Raw genomic sequence first — 25,426 nt, 5'->3', positions numbered from 1 at the left:
TTTAAATATAAGCTGTGACACCATTAAAGTCCTAGAGGAGAACATTGGCAGGAAAATCTCAGATATTTCATGCAGGAACATTTTTACTAATATGTCCCCTAGAGCAAGGAACATAAAGGAAAGAATAAACAAATGGGATCTCATCAAAATTAAAAGCTTCTGCACAGCTACAGAAAACAGCATTAAAATAAAAAGAGAACCAACTGTAGAGAAAAACATATTTGCAAATGATACTTCAGACAAGGGTTTAATCTCCAAAATATACCAAGAACGTACATGACTCCACTCTAATAAAACAAGCAACCCAGTTAAAAAGTGGGCAAAGGGCTTGAACAGACACTTCTCCAAGGAGGACATACAGAGGATGCAGAGACACATGAAAAGATGCTCAATATTGCTAGCTATCAGAGAGATACAAATTAAAACCACAATGAGATACTACTTTATACCAGTCAGAATGGCCATCATAAACACAGCAACAAACATCAAGTGTCAGAGAGGTTGTGGGGAAAAGGGGACCCTAGTGCACTGTTGGTGGGACTGCAGACTGGTACAACCACTGTGGAAAACAGTATGGAATTTTCTCAGAAAACTAAAAATGGATCTGCCTTTTGACCCAGCAATTCCACTGCTAGGATTGTATCCGAAGAACCCTGAAACACCAATCCAAAAGAACCTATGCACCCCAATGTTCAGAGCAGCACAATTTACAATAACCAAGTGCTAGAAGCAACCTAGGTGCCCATCAGTAAATGAATGGATCAAAAAACTATGGTACATATACACAATGGAATTCTATGCAGCATAAAGAAAAAAGGAGCTCCTACCCTTTGCAACATCATGGATGGAACTGGAAAGCCTTATGCAGAGTAAAATAAGCCAGGCGGTGAAAGACAAATACCATATGATCTCACCTTTAACAGGAATGTAAACAACAAAACAAACAAGCAAGCAAAATATAACCAAAGACACTGAAATAGAAAACAGGCTGACAAGGACTAAAAGGGAGAGGGGAGGTTATTTCAGGGGAAAAGGGGAAGGGTTTACAGGAACAAGTATAAAGGACACACGGACAAAAACTAAGGGGATTGGAAATGGGAGGTCAGTGGGAAGCACTGTGGGGGTGGGCTGGGATGGGTGTAAAAGACAGAAAACTGTACTTGAACAACAATTAAAATAAATTTTTTAAAAAATTAAAAAAAGAAAGTTACCTAATCTCTCTGAGCCTTATCAAAAAATGGGGTTAATAATGATAATAATATCTGACTCATTGGTCTGTTGTGAGTAATAAATGAAATAAATGAAAAAAATAGACGAAATTTACTTAGTATGTTGTAAATCAGGCAGATGACAATGGTAGTTACTAATTTGCACATCCACTAAATGTCACCTGCTTTCAACCTACTCACTCACAGGTCTTCGTGGAAATGTCACACTCTGTCTTAGCAACCTAACAACTCTATGGTTTACTGGTCTTGGACTTCCAGTACCACTTCCTTGACAACCGGTGTTGGTGGGGTGTGGGAGGGTGAAGACAGTGAAAACTGCTGTTTCCAAGATGGAGGCAAAATATAGTAAGTCACTCACTGATGGCTGATTTTATGTGCAATATGTGTGTGTGCGTCCTGCATCAGTGTTAAACATTGGATAATAGGTCTCTGAATAAAGGAGAAAAACACTCAAACAAAGCAGAAAACCTGATGGGGCTGTCAAAAGAGGTGTAGGAGGGAACCCAAGATTCTGTGCTGTTTTCTGGAACAAATATAATAAACACAAGAGTTGGATATTGATGTCCCTTACTCAGAAAGTAAAGGGGAAAGGAAGGGGCTAGTGTAAAAGTTTATTTAAGAAAATATATAACAATGTTTCTTTAAACACTGGTATGAGGATTTACTTATTATCTTTCAAAAGTGGAACTAGGGGCATACTCATTTTTCCCTAAGTCAAAATTGTAAACTGTTACCAGGTAATTTAAGAAATCAGATCCACTGCCCTGGTGGCGCAGAGCTCAGAAGTGCTCAGAAAAGTCCTTCTAAATACACTTTGCACTACCACCCAACTGGAACATTAGCAATTATGAAAGATTCCCGGCCCCGTGTCCATGTCCTCTGAGGAAAGCCAGGAGGATTCCGTGGAGTGCTCCAGTGTGGTCCCTCCACTACAGAGTCCTTCATCCAGTTATTTCAGACGGCCCAGAGACAGCTGGGAGACGGAACGGTGCCTGTGATTTTGTCAGGATCTGGCAAGCCTCCTTTCATCTTATTAAAATTATACCCTTTCTCCTAAGATTGAAAAGAAAACCAGGGCCTGGTCATTGTGTCTGGTTCCATCTCTTCCAGGCCTGGAAGGGCGGCTGATCAGCCCTTCTCAGGTTACAGTTCTGTCCATGGAGTATTTTGTTTCCCACATCACCTGACACTCCAAGGCTTTTTCCTGATGAATTAAAATAACATAATTAAGCATCTTGTGGCAGACACATTACTTTGCTTAGCTCTCCCAATATTCCTAAGAAGTAGGTGTCATTATTATTTTGTTTTTTTACATCTTCATTTTCCAGATGATGCTTGGAGAGGCAGAGAAACCTGACCACAGTTGAAACAGCTATCAGGTTTCAGAGTGGGGATTTGACCACAAGTAGCCTGGCATCAGAGCCCACGTGGTTAACCTATATTCTCACACAAACTCCATCTGGCCTGCTAAAGATACTCACCACGTTGCTGGAAGGTCCATGATACTCCACATCCACAACTGCTGCCCCGAAAGCACACATGTGGATCTCAGCAACCAGCCAACCATGTGGGACTCTACTCAGGAGGACCCCAAGGCCACCTTTCTGGCCCCTGAATTGTACCTCTGGCCATAGCCACACCCATTAGTCTTCTCAGGGCATGGATAAGCTGAACTGTGATAAACTTGCCAAGACATAGGATGGGGCAGATAAATTCAGCTGTAGGGTTGGTGAATGTTCTCAGGCAACTTAGAAGACTGCAGCTGTGTGTTGAGTTTTCATGTCAGTATATGCCTAGGACTCTATTTGGTTTCAGCCCTGTCCAGTCTATATAAACAATGTCAGAATCCCTACATCTCCCCAAGACCTTGCAACTTCTTCTCCAAGACTAATTTCCATCAATGGTGAGGTCATGATAACTTGACTTTTTTCTCAAGTCTTGGGGTTCAGATGGATGGATCTTCTGGTCTAATCACTCTTTCTAGCCACAGACATCCACCAGCCCCAAGTGCCTTAGGCCCTATGCCAACTCTCAGACTGGTATCAAGTGGGATCTCAAGCATCTGATCCTTAGGATACAGAGACCCTTTATCCCCTCTCTTTCCACCTGTTTGGATCAGAGTCCTCCAACACAAAAGAGCTTGTTTCTCACCTTTTCTGTCACCATAGAACCTGATGGCCCACCAGTTTAAGTTGGACCATAGAAGGGTCCCAATGCATTAAAAAAATCTATTTGCCCCCTAGGGTTAAGGAAGACCTGATCTTCTAAAGAGAAAAATGTTCCACTTCTTCCTGGAAAGTTAATACCTTCTCTCCTCCCCACCCCCTGACCCCAGCCCAGATGAGAGGGCCTCTTGCCACAGCCATAGAGCACAAAACAGTAAGGCTTTAACAGCTCACTTCACTGAAATTTTTGATGAGCTCTCCTACCACAGGTGCCATATGGGGTCATGCTTTTCTTTATTTTGTACAAAGATTAAGAATTTTTTGCCTATGTGTCGGGATAGCAGATGTCAAGCCAAGAAAAGTGAGGTGGGAGACATGAAAGGAAGGCAGTGCAAAACAAAACACCACAGGAACTCAAGATTGCCAATGAGAATGTACTTAATGTGAGAGAATTATGCAATTAAAAATGATGAAGAGAGTAACTTTATGTTAGGCCTAAATTAGGTTGTGCCCCTCATATGCCTAAAATTTATGAAGGGAGATGCCCCCCAAAACAGAGTTTACTTATAAAAATTTGTGTATTTATTCTTATATGTTTAACTTCAGTAACCTTCAAAGCACTCTCCATTTGATGTAATACACCTAGGGAGATATTTTTTCCACTGCTCAAACAGTTTTCAAACTCATTGATTTTGATGCCTTTTAGCGCTTCTGCCCTTTTTTGTTTCACCTTTTCCACATCAGCAAAATGTTTCCCTTTGAGGATTTTATTCACCCATGGAAGCAAAAAAAAAAGTCACTCAGGGCAAGATCAGGTGGATAGGGAGGGTGGGATACAGGGGTCATGTTATATTTGGTTCAAAACTGCTGAATACTCAGCGCAGTGTGGGCAGGTGCACTCATAAATCACCCATCATGAAATGGATAAATGAATTAAAAGAGTCTTAAAAAAAGTCACTGGAGCAGAACTCAGCCTCTCACAACAATGCCAGCTAGTACACTGATACAGATGAGTTCCTAGAACATGCACCTATCAGGGGAAGCCTGTACTGCAAGGGGCCCACACTCCGGAAAATAATTCCAGGTTTTTTGGTATCCCCCCTCATACAAACAAGCCCCACAGTTGGAGGAAGGGATAGTTATCAAAAATTGTTTCAAGGGTATGCCAAATCTTCTAATGTGTAAATCAACTTGTGAATATTTTTAATATGCTAAAATATATTAACATTAAATAAAATTGACTTGTCATGAGCCAGAGCTGTCTCTTCTTCTTTTTTTCTTATGGCCAAAACAACACTCTATACAGGGGTGTCAAACTCCGTTTCACCAGGGACCATATCAGCCTCAAGTTTGTTTCAAAGGGCCAAATGCAATTTTAGGGCTGTATAAATGTAACTACTCCTTAAAGCTTAAGTGAGAGCTTGGCACTGCTGCCAGGTAGAAACAAGGTGCCGGGCTGGATAAAACAAGGTAGAGGGCCAGATTGGGTCCGCAGGCCTTGTGTTTGCCACCTGTGCTCTATAAACATAGACTTTAAATGTGTCAGCTTCTTCAGAAATTGTCTATTTTGTGATAAGGTCTCTAATGGCATTATTTCACCAGAGCCAGTTTTTGGAAGATAGATTTTTGATCTTTCTTCATGTTCACATTATCTCAGATTATACTCAGGTTTGTAGAGTTGTAGAAAATTAGATTGATATCCCTTTACTTTCAGATAAAAACATGGCACAAGCAAAACTCTCAGTAAATGAAATGTATTTCTCTCACATACCCATTTTGTATAGGTATCAGCTTGCATTCCAACAAAGTCAATTGTGCCCGTGACTATGAACTCACACATTTTATGTTTAGTTGGATATGGTTGGTGGAATCACAAGGCACTGGTGGCCATTTCTACCCTGCTTTAAACATGAGCATCAATCAAGCTACCGACCGTAAGCATTTTGCAAAAGCCGTACATTGAGAGACAAGAACTGCTTGAGGAATCACAAATATTTATTCTAAAGCAGGTCTTAGTTCAGCCTTCTTCTCACTTGGGGCTGTCTGCTGACATCACTCATTTATTCAACACCAAAACTCTGTTCACACAGAAGCCAACTCCTCATAATTCCAGTCGGCAATCCTCCCTTATTTTTAAGGAAGAAAAATTCAGGTAGAAAAAACAAATAAATGTTAAGCTTGAAATCACATGACTGATTATGTGAATCCATAGTGGACCTCAAGGAGGGACAGGCTGCTGTAGGGAGCTGCCTCTCAGTAACCACGTGGCACCGAGGGGCCCACTTGACTTGAGAACCTCGTTGTCCTCATCCATGAAATAACCTCATCTTCCAGGGCTCAAATGCAATCACATGATTGGAAGGGCTTGGTAATCCACAAATCACTTCATAGTTCACAGTTATTGTGAAAGATTTAAACTATTCCTTGGGGTTCTATAATATTTCTACTTATTTCCCTAGGTGGTTACGCTAGACTGTTCTTCCCCTGAAGTTTCAGGCCCTAAATGGGGCAAAGAAGGAGGAATTAATGACAATTGACTTTGTATCCACAGCCTAATCTTTGGCCAACACAATGGCCCATCAATTAACTGTTGCTAATGGATGGGTCTGAGTGGGGCAAGCAAGGACCTACTCACAAGCCAGAAACACAGAAGGACACTTTTGGAACTGGAAAGACATTAGCAATGACATAGTACCATGACGGAGAGTACAGTGACTCGGGATTCAGGCAAGCTCAGGTTCAAATTGCAATTTATTTGTCTATATAATGAGAAGATAGTACCTTCACCTGGCTGATCACAGTGAGGATTAGAAAGGATGCATGTGAATCATTTGTTTAGATTCCTAGGGCCACCAAAAGAATTACCACAAGTGGGGTAGTTTAAAACAACAGGAATTTATTTCCTTCACAGTTCCGGAGGCCAGAAGACTGAAACTGAGGCATCCACAGGGCCTTTTGTTCTCCAGCGGCTCCAGGGAGCATCACTCCTGGCCTCCCCTGGCCGCCAGTGGCTCCATGACGTCTTTGGCTTGTGGCTGCATCTCTCCTTCTCCAATCTTCTTTCTCTTCATGATCTTCCCTTCTCTTGTGCCACTCTGTGTTTGTTATAAGGACACTTGTCATTGGATTTAGGGTTCACCTGTGAATTAACAAGAATGATCTCATCTTGAAATCCTTAAATTACTGGCACCTAAAAAGACCCTTTTCCTAAATAAAGTCACCTTCACATGTTCTAGGGATTAGGACATGGACATAGCTTTGGGGAGGAGGGAGGCCAGCACTACAGCATCTAATGTATAGCTGGCCTAGAGCAGCCACTCAGTATGAGTCATTAGAACAATAGTTATTCTCACTATTTCCAGTGTAGAAGGACAGTGCTTTCAATCTCCCTCTCCCCCTCCTTCCTGGACTCACTCCTGGTGGGAAGGGGACTTGGCCTGCATTCAGGAGGCCAAGCAGCACTATGGGAGTTGTCACATTTACCCAGAGCTCTGTGTGTTTTGCAGGTGCTCTTCTGTGAAGAACCTAAAAGACCCAATCTACTCCTAACAAGGAGGACTGTTTACAAGCCTCCACCTTCTCATCTTCCCAGAAAAAAATACACTTAGAGCCTGAACCTCCCACTCCCAGGAGTGAGCCAGGACAGGGATGGGATGGAGGTAGGTGACAGGGATTAAAAACAGAAAGAGGAGATCAAGGGGGGAGACGGGAATTCCCAGATGCCTAATTTAAGCTGACTGGTTGGGGAAAGGAACAAATATTTGCCACCATCATTTGGATTCCATGTATGTTCATATCAGACGTTGATTTTTAGGTGGTGGTTTATGACTATTTCATCCCCATCCAGTGCAACTCCCTCACTTCGAGGTTTCTCACTCCCTCCTTTCCCCTCTGGACATTGCACAGGCTTTTCAGCTGCATGGCGCATTCAAACTGCCCTCCTCAAGTTCGCTTGTCCACATGCCACTGGAAGATGATCTGGTCTTGCATCTGACCCCGGTATTGGAGACCTCAGCGGGAACGAAAAAACCCAGCAGGGTTTGGGGAGAGTGGAAACAAGGTCAAATGTTTTCTGAATTCTGTGGGGTTTGGTGGATTTCTTGCTTTCTTGAGCTTTACATTACCCTTCAAGCCTCCATTCCCCTCAGTCCCTCAAGTCTTTCCATCTGAGACCCCCATCTTTTGTTCAACTTTGCCCCTGTACTTCAGGTCCAAGCCTCACATCAGTGACCTACCCAAAACTCAGTTCCATCCCAGGCTCTAGGTTGGCCTCAGTCTTGGTCAGTAGAAAGGCTTGAAGGCAGGGCAGCATCTCACTCTTTGCCCCAAGTCCTAATCCTGGATTGTTTTTAACTTGTTCCCTTTGCTGGTTGTTCTCCATTGTGTTCATCCTGCTCTGAGCCAAGAGGATGAGTCCTGTGGAATGCCTCCTCCAGGCTCTGTTATGAACCAACTTTCACTTGGGGTTGGCTGATGCAGGGCACTGGGGGCAGGTAGAGAGCAGTCATAAAAAGAGGTTAGAGACGTATCCACTTCCCTGATACACCTTGCGGTGTCCCCTGTGACTGCAGCTGCTTGTTCCCATTTGGCTCAGGTGACACTATTTCCCTCCCTAGGCCCTTTAGCCCCAAGGGTGGCAACAGCCTTCCACCACCAGCAGTCTCAGGTTCCTCACAATCTCGTCTGCTTCCCTGACCCTGCCCGTGAAATCTCTCCAGTGGAACCATTTCCTAGCAGGAGCCTTACCAGCATGTGGTCAAATCACCTTCTTCCTCCACTCCTGGGTGCTCATCTTCATTCCCTACCTGACACTTTGGTTTCCTTGGGGAGAGGGATAGTGGCGACTGTGATGTGCCACCCAGATCTCCCTGGTTGGACCACAGCACTCATCCCCCAGCTCTGGGGGTGTTCGTGGCTGATGGCACTGTCAGCTGAGTCCTTCTTTAGGAATTCCCTCAGCAGGGCAGAGCACCCTGCCCAGGGTCACAGCCCTCCCGACCGCAGTTCACCTCCAATGACTGGCTGATCGGTGGGAAGAGGGAGGGATTAGTGAAGGTGAAATCTTTCTTCAGACTTGACCACTCTCGGGGCCTTTCCAGCTCCACAGCTCCGTATGGGTTTAGCTGAGGTTTTCACTGAGGCTGCCTTGCTCTTCAGCAACTCCACCTGACAGCATCGCCAGCAAACTCCCTGTGCTCACCTCCGTCTTAGGGTCTGTTTCCCAGGAATGTGTCCTGAGACAATGGGCTCCTCACTGCCAACCAGGCAATGGCTATTTGACTCTAGGCTGCTAGCCTTTGAAGACAGCACCTACCTGACTAGACCCAATTTTCTTCTTTCAGGTGCTACCCAAAGTTTACCTGTCAGGATCTCTTACCTGTTCCCACTCCTCAGAAATTCCAGTAGTGATCATGTTTCCCTCTTGTTGACTAGAAAGTCCAGTGTCTCCAGTCTCAATTGTCTCAATCCCACTGACCTCTATCTAGCTCTGCAACCTTTCTCACAAAATAATTAAATACTTCTCAGTTCACGTTACATTCTGGGCATGGTGCCAAGTACTAGGGACATAAAAATGGGTAAGTAACCTCTGTCTTTGAAGGTTCAAATCCCAGATATGCCACTTCGCTAGCTGTATGACCTTGTTAAAGAGACTGAGAAGTGGCTAGCATGTTTGTAAAAGGAAACACAGGTCACAAGAGATCAAATGTAGGGTTAAGATAGATTTCACAGCATTTTTAAACGGGTGGAATGATTTCATCAAGAGGGAAATGATGACATCTGTGCACAAGTGAGGGGCTGCTCTCAAGAGCACAGGCAGTAGTGCAGGAGCACAGAGGCAAGCAGGTTCACAGATGAGTGGGCGGAAGGTCTCTCCCGATGGCTCCTGTGTACTCATGGAAATAAGGAGGAAGGCCATAAGCTAAGAGTGACGGGTTGGGTAAAGGTACTAGTGAGCTGAAGAGAAAAGAGAAGATGCACAATAGTCACCCAGGGGAATGGAGTGAGAACAAGCTGGGTTGTCAAGTTGGATTGTTGGAATGATTCAGTAAGATATTAGACGAAAAGTATTTAGCATAATGTTCTGTACATAGTGAACATGTAAAAAAAATTAGTTATTGTCATCCAGAGAAGGAGTCTGCTTTTTGGTGACTATATTTACTCAGAAATCAAAATTACAAATTTGAGGGTTTGATGAGCTTAGAACTAGAGAAAAGGCAGTAAGCCTTAGGAAATGTCTTTGAAACTATTATTGACTAATCATTTATCTTTCACTTAAGTAACTATTCTTTGTAAAGAATTGTTTTCTCATCCTAGGATCAAGACCCAGTCTTGCCACCCTAAGTATTTATCATAATGCAGTTTCTTAAGATTATGACTTATATGGCTTACATAGGTGGTTTTCTAAAAAAGATAATTTCTGACAAGATTGTCTTCAATGCCAAACAAATTTAAATCCATGGTGGCTACAATATCAGAATTTAGCACTTCATCCTTATCTGTTTATTGTGGGTTTATCTTACTTGGGAGTGGCACTAAATATTAAGCAGTGGTGTTTTTTCTTAAAAGTTCATGAGGAACAAATACAAAATTCATGGTAGTTTTTTTCTAAAAAGTTCATGAGAAGCAAAAAGAGTAAATGCAATGAAAGGAAGTGGAGCCTGTGGGTTAAAAAAAAAAGATTTAATGGAAAACATAAGTTAAATTAAATTCAACCCAAGGCAAAAAAGGTGATTAATTATTGTCAGCCTATCTCATTTATTAAAAAGAAATAAACATTCCGCTCCTTTTTCAAACTGAATTGAGTTGAACTATTTCATGGGGGAGGGGGTCTTTTTATTCTACCAGTATAAATGCTCCAAGATGTGTTGGCATCATAAGTCAGGAACTCAACATTACAAGATATTTTCCTCCGTGCAAGTACTATCTTCCCCTAAATTATATGTAACTAAACCATGATGTATCAACTAAGTTCAGGTTTTTTTAAAATTTCATTAAGTTTATGTATGCAAACTTTGGAGCTTAGTTATATAGAAAATAAAGTATTTAGTTCTGTTTTCTAGCTTGAGATCAGTGTAAAACAAAGATCCCTTGTCTATTTACGAAGCAGAAATAATATCACCCATCTACTTTTTAGGGTATTTGTAAGGTTTACAAATAATATTAAATGTTTAGAGTACATAGTAGGACCTCACTAGATGAAACCCATTTGACAATTAAAGGTATTGGGTTGGCCAAAAAGTCCATATGTTCTTTTCCATAAAATAAAAGACACATTTTCCATTTTCACCAATAACTTTATTAATTTTGATATTTTGAGTATGTTGGCTATCTCCCACATGGCAGAATGTTGATTGTTTTCAATTGATGTCTTGATTTGATTGCTATCAACTTCAACGGGTCTATCCAACTGTGCAGCATCATCCAGCGAGAAATCTCCAGCACAAAACTTCACAAACCACTTTTGATATGTTTGACCAATCACAGCACCTTCTCCATATATTGCACAAATCTTTTTGCATTTTAGTTGTGTTTTTACCTTTCTCAAAATAATTTAGCACAATATGCCAAAAATGTTGCTTATTTTCTTCTATCTTCAATATTAAAATGGCTACACACAAACTCACTAATGTTGATAAGTTTTCTTAAATGTACACTAATACGACAGCTGTCACAATACAATCTAACAAAGTTGTTTTGAATGAATTTAAAGACAAGTAAGAACTACTGGAGCCATCTTACAGAAAAAAAAATGAACTTTTGGCCAACCCAATGTTTAATAAAGTCCTCATCACACAAAAAAGAGCTCATCAAATTTTTGTTTGAGATGACTTTTTCTCCTGTTTCCCATTTCTTAAGTCATTAACCACACTTGGAAGGGGTGACTAGAAGATATAAAAGGTACAGGTAATATTTGCAATCAAAATTCAGATCTAAGTACAAGCATCTCCATGTAAGTTTATGTAGTTGCCCCCTAGGAACTACATAATGTGTAATGCATACAAACACATACATATTAATAGTGCATTTTATATAGTAATATAAAGTGTGCAAGAACATGAAATACACCCATTCTCCTGTATCTGTAATGCTTTCTTTTTTTCTTCTATTTTTATCTTCTTCCTGTTTCCTCCCATCCCTTCTGAATCCGGGCTTTCTTTTCTTTCTAAACTTTTAGCAGGAAAACTCAGCCTTTGCAATACATATGTTTTGCAAAGTTCTAACTCTAGTCAACTATCTTTTTTCCAGAACTACACGCCTGCTTTTAACAATTTGTTTGGCATCTCTATGATGGCACCTGAAACTGAATATGCTCAAAACTGAATTCATCTTGTTATTCCCTAAAACTAGCAAAAGAGAATCTTAGGTCTAAAATTGGAAATGAGCTGGTTTTGAGTCTTCCTATTTTGATACCCTATGTCCATCCAGTCAGTTAATCTTAGGTGATTCCCCTTGACATCCTCTTTGTAACTTTCCACCAAAGATTCTTACCCTGATCTTTATAAGCATCTCCTCACTGGTTTCCCTGCCCCCAGGCTCCTCTCATCACAATCTAGCCTAGTAATTGTACCTGGATGAACCTTACTAAATTACAAAAGCAATAATCTACTTTCATTGTCAAAATCTCTTGTTGTGAAAATGAGGAAATATAAACTCATGCTTCAATCTAAGGCTCTCTACCAGATCTCATCTGGTTATCTCAAGCCCTCTACCTTCAGGTTGCAGAAATGAAGGCCCCTCAAAGCCAGCCCTAACTTGCATGTGCAACTTTCTCTGGCCCACACAATGGCTTTATAAATTTTGAGTTAGCTGCTTATTTCAGATTTGTTGCTAACATTTACACATTGCAAATTTTCAAATACAAATCTGGAGTGTAGCTTCTCATACAAAGTTAGAATATCTGGCAATGCTGGCCTTCATTCCCAGGTGGCACGGAGGGCTGAGGCTGGCTGGGGAGTGCCCTAGGTCCGGTGGCCTTCAACTCACTGAATCAGTAATGTGGTCCTTGGCTTGGTGCCTGTAGGCATGTGACTTCTGCCACTCACCCTCTACAACCCAGTGTTTCAACCATGTTAGTCACTCCCAAATGCACAGGGTACCTCAGCTATGTTATTCCATCTTTCTAGAAATGCCTTCTCCCACCATCTTTTCTGCCTTTAAGTTCCATTTCAAACACTGTATCTTCCATGAAGCTTTCCCACTGGATGCTACTGCCCTGTTCTTGAACATCTGTGACACTCTGTGCCTCTCCTGGATCCCACTCTCCCTGGAGCACAGCCTCAAGTGGCCTGGATTTCTCCTGCTTCCTCAGATAGGTGCACTGACACACACTTCTCCCTCACCCCTCAGGCTTTATAGAGAAGCAGAGTACTCCTGAGCTTGACCTTCCTCCTCCTTACAGAGAAGGAGCAAGTGTCTCCCCATCCCCTTACCCCTCAGGGACCTGCCTGTCTACACAGTGGAAAACCTTGTCTGCTTGGCCATGGAGGCCCTGACTCAGCAAGTGAGCCTAAGCTTGTCAGCACTGCCTGGGTTGGTGCACTGGGCCAGTTCTGAAGTTCACTGTTGGGAGGTGGACACACATCTAAGCCAGGGTTTCCATCCATTCCAGGTTCTATCAGGAAGCAAAACTAACATTTTCATCTTCATTTGCTTGAATACTTACGTCACAACTGTTGCAAACTCAAGCAGGGAAGAGGAAGGGTTCCAGTCGGCCACTTTCTATCCCCAACTAGAAGAGCTCACTTTTTAAAAAAATCTTCTGTGGCTCCCAGCGAAGGTCATTGTACAAGCAGGCACTCAAAAAACATTTTTCAAGTTGAGTAAAAAAATAAAATTAACGTGCGTAAAATTCATGAAATATAATTTTTCTTATGCTTATGTCTGCATAAATGACAACTTAAATGCTTCTTTGTAATGCTAACAAAACAAATTTTTCTGTATGTAACATAAAATATTTATTTCCTATTTACATTTCCATTGTTACATGTANGTTCCAGTTGGCCACCTTCTATCCCCAACTAGAAGAGCTCACTTTTTAAAAAAATCTTCTGTGGCTCCCAGCGAAGGTCATTGTACAAGCAGGCACTCAAAAAACATTTTTCAAGTTGAGTAAAAAAATAAAATTAACGTGCATAAAATTCATGAAATATAATTTTTCTTATGCTTATGTCTGCATAAATGACAGCTTAAATGCTTCTTTGTAATGCTAACAAAACAAATTTTTCTGTATATAACATAAAATATTTATTTCCTATTTACATTTCCATTGTTACATGTAACATTCCATATCATATCATGTACCAAAAGAAAGAAAAAGAAAGGAAGAAAGTATAAGCCTTAAAAGCCAGTGAAGAAAGCATCACATAGCATAAGTTACCAGCAGTCTCGCAGCTCTCGTTTCCTACCCTTTTTTGACTTTCTGGTTGTTTCATGACAAATGGTATCATATTCTAATAGGGCCATTTTGGAAAGTCTCTGTAAGTATTGAGATGGTGCTCCAACAAGAGGATCACTGAAGCTAAAACCTGCGAGGAAAAAAATCAGCTACTAAAATGCAAATAACCACAATGTATTCTCTAAAATATAGTGCAAGCAAAATGTCTATTCCTCAACTGACCATCAAATACTATGAGTTCTTTGAAGTAGAAAAGTCACTACTTACTTTTTAATGACTGTAATAAGCCATCTCAAAAAATATTTAACTAAAAAACCTGCAATGCTTACATTTAATTACATAAAACTAAATCTGTGCCTGCAGCATGCTTCAAAAACATGGTATGACTACATAATTTATTCTCTATAAATAATTATTAAAGATTAGGTCATATGGAGCATAGATAAACACAGTCCATTTCCTCACACAACCACAGCAGAAACTGCAATGACTACAAAACAAATATCACCCAGAATCATCAGAAAAATTGAGCTGTATAGAAGTCCCATAACCAAGGAATTCATCCAGATGGGTAGGAGGTATGGAAACATAGAATGGGTGGTCCCACATTCATGTGTGGTGGATAAAAATTGGAAGGGATACCTCAGGAGTAAGGGATCCCCAGCCCTGCACCAGACCTCCCAGCCTAGGAGTCTAGTACCAGGAAGGTAAATCCCAATAACTTCTGGCTGTAAAAACCAGTGTGGGTTGGAGTGGCGGAAGAAACAACAGGATTCTCAGGATTCTCAGAGTCCTTTAAGGAGCCTCTTAAAGGGCCTACAACAGACTTAGAACTTATGCAGACTCACTGCCCTGGGCTTCAGCACCAGGGCAATAGCTAGAAGGGCACCAGTAGCATATGGGGAGAAAGTGAAGTGACTGGAAACAGGGTAAGTTCCAGGAAACAGCTTCCTCCTGGACAAAAATCCACAGGCTAGGCAGCCACATTGTCCCTTCTCTTAGTCTTCCCCCATACAGAGCCACAGAGCAGTGACACAGGTTGCCCTGCCCTGGCAATTACCTAATGCTCTGCCTCATACAACTTACCAATGTACTTGTCTACAATAAGCCATGCTACTGAGACAGGGAGTCAAAGCAGCTCTACCTAATACACAGAAACACATGGAGGCTGGCAAAATGAGAAGACAAAGAAATATGGCCCAAATAAGAGACCAGAAGAAAACTCCAGAGAAAGAACTAAATGAAACAGAGATAAGCAATCTATCAGATGCAGAGTTCAAAACATTGGTTATTAGGATGCTTAAGGAACTCATTGGGTACTTGAACAGCATAAAGAAAACCCATACAAAATGAAGGTTACACTAAGTGAAATAAACAAAAATTAACAGAGAGTGGATGAAGCTGAGAATCAAATCAATGATTTGGAACATAAGGAAGAAAAAAACAGTCAGAACAGCAAGAAGAAAAAAGAATCCAAAAAAACCACAATAGGCTAAGGAGCCTCTGGGATATCTTCAAATATACCAACATGTGAATCATAAGGGTGCTGAAGGAGAAGAGAGAGAGTAACAAACTGAAAACTTATTTGAAAAATAATGAATGAAAACTTCCCTAGTTTGGTGAAGGAAATAGATTTACAATTTTAGGAAGCACAGAGAATCCCAAAGTTGGACCCAAAGAGGACCAACCACACCAAGACACATCATAATAAAAATGCTAAAGGTTAAAGATGAAGAGAGAATCTTAAAAGCAGCAAAAGAAAATCAGATAGTTACCTACAAAGGAGTTTCCATAAGACTGTCAGCTGATTTCCCTAAAGACACTTTTCAGGCAATAAAGGACTGGCAAGAAGTATTGAAATTGATGAAAAAAGGACCTACACCCAGGATTACTCTATCCAGCAAAGCTATCATTTAGAATGGAAGGGTAGATAAAGACCTTCCTAGACACAGTAAAACTAAAGGAGTTCATCATCACCAAGGCCTTATTATATAAAATGTTAAAGGGATTTATTTAATCAAAAGAAGAAGATCAAAACTATGAACATTAAAATGGCAATGAATTCACAAATATCAACAATTGAATGTAAAAAACAAATTAAGTAAACAAGTAGAACAGAAACAGAATCATAGATATGGAGATCATTTGGATGGATATTAGTTGGGAAGAGAAGGGGGAGAATAGGGGAAAAGGTACAGGGATTAAGAAGTACAAATTTTTAGGTACAAAATAGACAGGGGATGTTAGGGACAGTTTGAGAAAAGTAGTAGCCAAAGAACTTATATTCATGACCCATGGACATGAACTAAGGGATAGACTGTTGGAGAGAATTGGGGTTTTGGGGGGAGGGGCACAAAGGGGGGAAAATTGGGACAAGTGTAATAGCATAATCAATAAAATATAATTTTAAAAAATCTCCAAGGTACCTGGGGGTTGTATGTTTCTATGTTTTTATTTGAGTGTGTAACATGAGTGGGAAGTTCAGAGAGAGAGAGTAGAGGGCAAGAATATGATCAGCATTCCTGTTCTTAGCACTGCAATGGACTTGATCTTAGAAAGATCCTTTAGTAACAAATGAACTAGATCCTAGGTATTAAGTAATATTCAAAAAACTTCACAGAATTATTATCATACAGACCAATAAAATTTAGTTGAAGTTGTTACCAATAAGACAAACTAAAAATTCTGAAATATTTAGATATCTATAGGCATTTTATATTATTATCAATCAAAAAAAGGAATCATAATAAACATTTAACTGGATGATAAAGAAAATATTATAAAAATTGTATGGTGAAGCAAAAGAGAAATTTTAGGGCATAAGTCTCTCTATGGTTATAAAATTCTGAAATGCTGTGTTAGAAAAGATAGCTGAAAATTAATAACCTAGGTATAAGATATACATTAGGAAAAGGATAAACCCAAAGAACATGGGAGAAAAAAGATAACATAAAAAAGAGGAGAATGTAGTGATTTCCAGGGATAGGGAGTATAAAGGGACTACATGGTAGTAAAAAAATACAACAAAGATTAAATAAAAAAATAAAAAAGAAAAGAGTAGGAATCAATGAGGTAGAAAACAAACTTACAGCAAGATTTTTAAAAAGAGTTCTCCACTAAGAAGACAAATAAAAATGAAGAGTCTCTGGTGAGATTAATCAAGAAAACAAGGCAGAAGGAACAAATAATATTAGAAGAGGAACAGAAGTACAGATAGAGTAAAGACTAAACTTTAGGCCAATAAAATTGAAAACAGACAAAATGCAAAAAATTCTTGAAAATATAACTTACCAATATTGATTAAAGAATTAGAATGCCTTAAAAGTTCTAAAATTAAAATGACTGAATCAATATCAAAAGACTCCTCCAAAGAAAACAAATGACCCAAACAATGTGCCCGTAAGGCTTGGGTTCACCTTCAGTTTTCCAGAGAGATTACATTTTCTCCTGGCAGGCCAGGCAGTCCCTCTAATCCAGTCAAGTCTGGGTTGTAGGCTGTTTTAAAGCTAGTTTCTACCTGGGGTGCCTTTACAGTGTGTGTCCCTTCAAGAGTTTTAACCAAGAGCCTAGGTGTTTACTAAGGGCTTCCTGGGTAGGCTTTAAACTCCCCTGCTATCCCGCCAGTAAATGCTACGTTGCTGAAACCTCTGCTCAGTTCTTTTATCTCCAAAAAGCTGTTTTAGCCAGCAGATATGCCAATTAGAAACAGGCATCTGGAGGGAAACTGTGCACAGAATTTAAGGTTCACTTCTCTGTGGTTATCTTAGCCTCTCAGGTCCTATTAGAAATGATAGCTCTTGACACCCTTAGCAGTTGTTTTTTAATGTTTTTATTATTTTTATATGAATAATAAATATATATTACTTTTACGTTATTTGTTATAAAATATATTTTATTACATTCTTTAATAATTAGCTCTCATGCTAATTCTCAGTGGTAAAATAGTCTGATAAAAGCTATTTCATCACAGATAGAGGTGGAAGGTCAATGGGCCATTTTTTAAAAAGGTCTAACTACTGAAATAGATGACGATTACCTAATGATCCTTTAAAAATTTAAATCAAGTGCGGGCCTGCGAACCAAACAACCGTGGTTGGATTCCCAGTAAGAGCACATGCCTGGGTTGCAGACCAGTTCCCAACAGGGGACACACGAGAGGCAACCATACATTAATATTTCTCTCCCTCTCCCCTTCCCTTCCCCTCTAAAGATAAATAAATAAAATCTTTAAAAAAAACTTAAATCAGCTCACATTAAAATCATTCTTTTGTTAAAATGATTCAAGGGTTCCTCATGTCAATCAGAGTTAGACACAATGTCCCTTCCGAGGCCCTACAGGGCCGGGTATCACCTCTCTTACCTGGACACTTGACTCCTGATTTCTTCCAACAGGTCAGACATCATCCTGCCTTGGGATCTTTGCTGGCTCCAAGAGAATAACTGTTTCCTGGGAGTTTAACTCCTTCACCTCTTTCAAGTCTTGGCTCAAATATTGCCCTCCCCATTAAACCTGTCCTGACCTCAGATCTCCTGATCTCCTTTCTCCTGTTCTATTTTGTTATTTCTATTATGCTTTCCCCTTCGGATATACTGGGGAATGGTCTTCTTTATTATGGTTAATATTGGTTGGCTATCTTTTCTCATGTGGGATATAGCCTAAAGCCAAACACCTGGAACAATGCCTGTCATAGAGTATATATTCAATTCACATTTGGTAAATGAATGAATGAACTGCCCACTTGCATGACTGAAGGAAAATCAACAAGTATTTACTGAGCACTCAACATGTTACAGAAACTGGTTTAGGCACTGCAAGGTGTAAAAGTAAGTAAGACATAGCACCCAGTCCTAAGAGCCATAAATTTGGTCTATTGGAAAACAGGCAGGCTGATGTTCATCTGGGCCAAGATGCAATTGAATGCCTTTTGCTTAAATTAACATCTATATTTTTATTTTATGCTGCCTGTTGATCACAGAAGTTGTTTATAGTATATAAAAATTCAGAGAAAGGACATATCCAAAAAGAAGTTCATGAACATTGAACCTTATGAATATCCAGAGAATGAACTCACAAAGTTCCTAACAAGTCAATTCTGACTGCTGCCAATAATGTCACAAAAGTCTTCCTTAGTGATTTTAGTGGTTGGGTTTCTTTGGAGGTACTCTGACCTCCATTCATCCATAAGTAGAAAATCATGGAAGTGATGAAGATAACTCTGATTATCATACAAATAAGTGAGGTTTAAAACATCCTAAACTAGTAACCAAATAATTGATACACATAGGTAAGAGAGGAAATAGTTCACAGTATGAAGGAGAAATAGTAGAATAACATACAATGCTAAAGATGTCATACTTAATCCTGTGGTTCTCAACTGGGAGTTATTTTGCCACTCTTAAGGAACTTTGGCAATGTCTGAGGATCTTTTTAATGACCACACTTGGGGACTATTAGTGGCATCTAGTGAATAATGGCCAGGGATACTGCTAAACACCCATCAACGCACAGGACAGACCCCACAACAAAGAATTATCTGGTACGAAGTGCTGTAATTGTTGAAAACCCCTGGCTTATATAATAATCAACAAATACAAGTAGAAAACTTTAGACTACATGAGTCAAGTATCCTTACTTTGAACAAAATTACTTCAGGAAATGAGTAAGAATTTATTGAAGAACTTAAATGCTAGACAAATACATATGTTGCATGCCACTGTGTTCCCTTGGTATAAAGCCCCCAGTGATCTGTAACACATGAAAGTAGGGATGAAATAGTAAGTCTAGATGTCAGAGCTGCCAGGAAATTCTCAATCATTTTCTAGATATCATTCAAAGCATAATTACCTGGCTCAACAGAATTTTTCAGTGTCTTTTTGAAAAACAAAATTCTGACCAAACATATCAGAAATATAGAAGTGAGAATGCTTGAATTTAAAGCTTCAAAGAGCAAACTCATACTCCAAATAGATGAAAATACACTTTGGTGTTATAAACCATCTTAGTCACCACGGACTTAAAATAAATCAATTTTAATAGTAGTTTTTTTAAAAAACACACTATTGATATATAGATAAGTTTCTGAAGTTGGATATTTATAGATACACAGGATTCAGGAAAAATTAATTCGAAAATAAGACCAGAAAGGCAAGTAGGTGAAGATAGTAAAGGGTTCAATGCCAAGCTAAGGAGTTCATACTTTAGTCTGTGGGTAATGAGGAGGCATTGTGTTTGAAGAAGGAAGTAATGTGATTAGAGGGCAAAATTTTAGGCTTTTGCTGCAGTGTCGAATGATTTCAAAGGTCAGAAATCCCAAGCCAGACTAGTTTGCAAGCTACTGCAGTGGCCCACATGGAGATGAGAAGAGCCTGCCCCTGGTCCTGAGATAATAGAGGTATATACATAACATGACCTCCACTACATTTATAAAAACAAAAGACAAAAAACAAAACAAAGACAAATCAGTAGAGAGAAAGGAAGTTTTTTAAAAAGGTTAGTATTCGGCATGAGAACCTGGCAGGAGAAAAACAGGAGCCCACTTTACCTTTCTCATTCTCCTGAAGTGGTACAGCAGCGCTGCTCTCCTTAGTCTTCTTTATCCTGAAATTACACATTTTTGTAAAATCACTTCTCTATAAATCCAGGGCACATTAATTTTTCAAAATGCATTAGAAGTCAAGAAGCATGTTTTCAGTGAAACTTACTTGTTGAGGGACATCGGGTGGAAACTAAATAAACATTAAAGAAACAAAACTCCTTCCATCATAACTAATCTAATCTGAAGCATATACAACCAACGTAATATCTCAGTGTTTACTAATAAACTTTCCCAGTGGATGAGTATTATGTCTAACTTTTCCCATCTTTATCTCAGTTTACCTTTATCCTAACTCTCACTAATCATGATTGAGGGAATGCCAAAAGGAAGAGCATCAAGATTAGATTAACAGGGTATCTGGATATGCCAGCTAACCAACTCACTTATTTGTGCACTTCTCACCTATTCATCACCAATATCTGAATTTTGACTTTATTAACTTTTGTTCCTTCTGGAATAAACCCAGATAATAAGTAGGTTATTAGAGGAAACATATCATGAATGAATCTGCTGTAGGTGAGATGGTCCATAAGAATTTTAAATTTCTTGTAACTACATTAAACTTCAGAAGTCAGTCCAAACATTCAAATACTCTTCATCTCTAGGATTACTATTATTGGTAGTAGTACCAGAGAGCATCTTGAGATTCACTGAAAAATTTTGATTACCATTAAACAAATTTTCAAAAACCATTAGACTTTTATCAGCATTTAAAAATCAATATTTACATATGTGGGGGGAGGATAAAGGGTTGTAAATAAAAGAAACAAAAATGAGCACTTCCCTGGTTTGCCAACACTGTTCCTTCACAGGGCGCGGGGCAATACGCAGAGGAGGATAAAATACTTGCAGGCAACTCATCATGTTCTCATCAGAATGGCTAAAATAGAGATATTTGTGTCAAAGACAGGCAAGAGAAATAACATTTATGCTTCCCACACATTCATTAACACATGGCACTTAACCCCACTCTTCTGCTTTGTATATGAAGAACACTTGTCAAAACATAATTATAATACTGGTTGGCTAAAAAGTTCATTTGGTTATTTTCATAAGATGACTCTAGTAGCACTTAGTTGTCTTTAACTTCATTCTAAACAATTTGTTAGATTGTATTATGTCAGCTGTCATATCAGCATGTATGTAAAAAAAGCTTATCAGGGTTCTGGCCAAGATGGAGGCATAGGTAGAAACCCTTTGCTTCCTTGCACAACCAAAAGGAGAATAACAACCAATTTAAAATCAATAAACAGACTTCAGGCCAAGATGGAGGCATAGGTAGACACACTGTGCCTCCTTGCACAACCAAAAAAAAGACAACAACTATTAAAAAAAACAGAACTGACAGAAAATCAAACTGTATGGAAGTCCAACAACCAAGGAGTTAAAGAAGACACGCTCATCCAGACCAGTAGGATAGATAAAGACAGGTGCATGGAGAGGACTCGTGGCAAGGCAGTGGCAGGAGGACCGGGGCAGGCAAGGTGGCAGCGGGTGGACCCAGTGCCAGATTGTGGAGCAGGGTGAGCAAGGATGCAGTTGGCTGGCAAGGCTTTGGCAGCAGCTGGTGAAGCAGGCAGTCCCACACTCACGCACAGATAAACCAGGAGGAACAACTGGGGAGTGAGACTGACTGAAAAAACCAGAACTTTAGTGCAAGGAAATAAAGCCTCAAACTACTGATTGAAAACATGTGTGGGGGTTGAAGCAGCAGTGAGAGAGACTCCCGGCCTCATAGGCGAGATTGTTGGAGACCCACAGGGTCCTAGAATATACACAAGCCAACCCTCCCAGGAATCAGCACCAGAATTACCCAACTTGCTTGGGGGAAGCAGCGGAAATCTCAGCAGAAATGAGATTTCTCTGAAATCTGGCAGAGAGCAGAGCAAGTGCCACTGTTCCCTCTCAGATCCCTTCCCCACATACAGCATCACAACATATCGACGTGGGTTACCCCTCCCTCAGGGTGAATACCTAAGGATCCATCCCTTACTACATAACAGGTGCATCAAGACAAAAAAACATGGCCCAAATGAAAGAACAGATCAAAGACCTAGAAAAAAATACAACTAAATGATGAAGAGATAGCCAACCTATCAGATGCACAGTTCAGGACACTGGTAATCAGGATGCTCACAGAACTGGTTGAATTTGGTTGCAAATTAGATGAAAAAATGAAGGCTATGCTAAGTGAAATAAAGGAAACTGTACAGGAAACCAATAGTGATGGGAAGAAAACTGGGACTCAAATCAATGGAGTGGACCAGAATGAAGAAAGAAACATCCAACCAGAAAAGAATGAAGAAACAAGAATTTTAAAAAATGAGGAGAGGCTTAGGAAGCTCCAGGATATCTTTAAATGTTCCAACATCAGAATTATAGGGGTGCCATAAGGAGAAGAGGAAGAGCAACAAATGTAAAACTTATTTAAACAAATAATAAAGGTGAACTTCCCCAATCTGGCAAAGGAAATAGACTTCCAGGAAATCCAGGAAGCTCAGAGAGTCCCAAAGAAGGTGGACCCAAGGAGGAACACACCAAGGCACATCATAACTACATTAGCCAAGATAAAAATGAAGGACAGAATCCTAGAAGCAGCAAGAAAAAAGGAGAGTTACCTACAAAGGAGTTCTCATCAGACTGTCAGCTGATTTCTCAAAAGAGACCTTACAGGAAAGAAGGGGCTGGAAGGAAGTATTCCAAGTCATGAAAGGCAAGGACCTACATCCAAGACTGCTCCATCCAGCCAAGCTTTCATTTAGAATGGAAGGACAGATAAAGTGCTTCTCAGATAAGGTCAAGTGAAAGGAGTTCATCATCACCAAGCCCTTATTACATGAAATGCTAAAGCAATTGATTTGTCTAAGAAAAAGAAGATAAGGAATATAAACAGTAAAATGACAGCAAACTCACAATTATTAACAACTACACCTAAAACAAAAGAAGACTAAACAAATGACTAGAACAGGAGTCGAACCACAGAAATGGAGATCATGTGGAGGGTTATGAACAGGGGAATGGGAGGGGGAGAGAGGGGAAAAGGTACAGAGAATAAGTAGCATAGATGGTAGATAGAAAATAGACAGGGGGAGGAAAAAATAGTATAGGAAATGTAGAAGCCAAAGAACTTATATATATGACCCATGGACATGAAATAAAGCAGGGGAAAGCGGGTGGGAGGAGGTGAGCAGGATGGAGGAGGGTGAAGGGAGGAAAATGGGACAATTGTAATATCATAATCAATAAAATATATTTTAAAAAATTAAAATAAAATAAAATTAATAAACAACTAAAGGCACCAGAAAATCAAACTGCACGAAACTCCGACAACCTAGGAATTAAAGAAAAAATCCATCAGAATAACCAGACCAGTAAAGTGGCAAACCACGCAGGCAGTGGGTGGAGAAAAACCATGGCAAGTTGGGAGAACTTGTGGGTGGGGCTGACTTAAGGGGAAACTGAGACTCAAAGTTGATACAGTGGTTGCTACAGTCGGAGAAACTCTCAGTCTCACACAAGAATCCACTGGAAGATGCTCTAGGGACGAGCAGGTGAGCTGCATGGTTCCCTCTCTGGCCCCTCCCCCACAGGCAGCACCACAGTGCAGCAAGGAGGGTTGCCTTGCCCTGGTGAATACCTAAGGCTTCACCCCCTTATAACTGTCAGGTGCACCAAGACAAAGAAATATGGCCCAAATGAAAGAACAGAGCATAACCTCAGAAAGAGAACTAAATAATGAGGACATATCCAACCTATCTAATAAAGAATTTAAAGCCCTGGTATTCAAAACATTCACACATCTGATTGAGCTTGATTGAAAAATGAGAAAATAAGCCCTGGCCGGTGTAGCTCAGTGGATTGAGCACAGGTCTGTGAACCAGAGGATCTCGGTTCGATTCCCAATCAGGGCACATGCCTGGGTTGCAGGCCAGTTCCCTGCAGGCCAACTCCCAGCAGGGGACGCACAAAAGGCAACCATACACTGACATTTCTCTCCCTCTCTCCTCCCCCTCTAAAGGTAAATAAATAAATAAATAAATAAAATCTTTAAAAAATGAGAAAATAAATGAAAAATACCCAAAAATGAAATAAAGCAAAACATTCAGGAAACCAACAATGACAGGAAGGAAACCATAAACAAAAGAAAAAATAAGAAAAAAATAAACATCCAATGGGAACAGAATGAAGAAATAAGAATTCAAAAAAGTGAAGAGTCTTACAAACCTCTAGGACAGCCTGAAATGTTCCAATTTCTGAATTATAGGGGTGCAAGAAGGAGAAGAATAACTGCAAGAAATTGAAAATTTATTTAAACAAATTATGAAGGAAAACATCCCCAATCTGGAGAAGGAAATAGACTTCCAGAAAGTCCAGGAAGCCCACAGAGTCCCAAAGAAGTTGGACCCAAGGAGGAACACACCAAGGCACATCATAATTACATTAGCCAAGATGAAAATGAAGGAGAGAATCCTGGAAGCAGCAAGAGATAAGGGGACAGTCACCTACAAAGGAGTACCCATCAGACTGTCAGCTGATTTCTCAAAAGAGACCTTACAGGCAAGAAGGGGCTGGAAAGAAGTATTCTAAATCATAAAAGGCAAGGACCTACATCCAAGAATACTCTATCCAGCAAAGCTTTCATTTGGAATGGAAGTGCTTCCCAGATAAGGTCAAGTTGAAGGAGTTCATCATCACCAAGCCATTAGTGTATGAAATATTAAAGGGACTTACCTAAGAAAAAGAAGATCAAAACTATGAAGAATAAAATGACAACAAAGTCACAACTATCAACAACAACAACAAAAAAGCAAAAACTAAGCAAACAACCAGAACAGGAACAGAATCAGAGAGATGGACATCACATGGAGGGATTTCATTGGAGAGTGGGTAGTGAGGACAGGGAGGGGGGGAATGTACAGGGAGGAAGAAGCATAATTAGTAGCATAAAATAGACGGGGAGAAATAAAAAATGACATAGGAAACAGAGGACTCAAAGAACTTATATGTACAACCCATGGACATGAACTAAGAGGGGGGAAT

At 40.0% G+C, this 25,426-nt stretch overlaps 1 long non-coding RNA gene across 1 annotated transcript; it reads right to left on the bottom strand.

The window, feature by feature from the left end:
* Positions 1–13,626: 13,626 nt before the first annotated feature.
* LOC118990348 (uncharacterized) lies at positions 13,627–21,127 on the bottom strand. The gene is made up of 2 exons (XR_005067208.1): positions 20,333–21,127; positions 13,627–13,920 (listed from the first exon to the last, which is right to left on the bottom strand). It is a non-coding gene; the product is annotated as an uncharacterized LOC118990348 (long non-coding RNA).
* Between the last annotated feature and the right edge of the window lie 4,299 nt (positions 21,128–25,426).

Source organism: Sturnira hondurensis, unplaced genomic scaffold (genome assembly GCF_014824575.4).
Source record: "Sturnira hondurensis isolate 20B ecotype Veracruz unplaced genomic scaffold, ASM1482457v3 Scaffold0006957, whole genome shotgun sequence".
Taxonomy (NCBI): domain Eukaryota; kingdom Metazoa; phylum Chordata; class Mammalia; order Chiroptera; family Phyllostomidae; genus Sturnira; species Sturnira hondurensis.
This window is presented reverse-complemented; position numbering and strand designations above follow the sequence as displayed.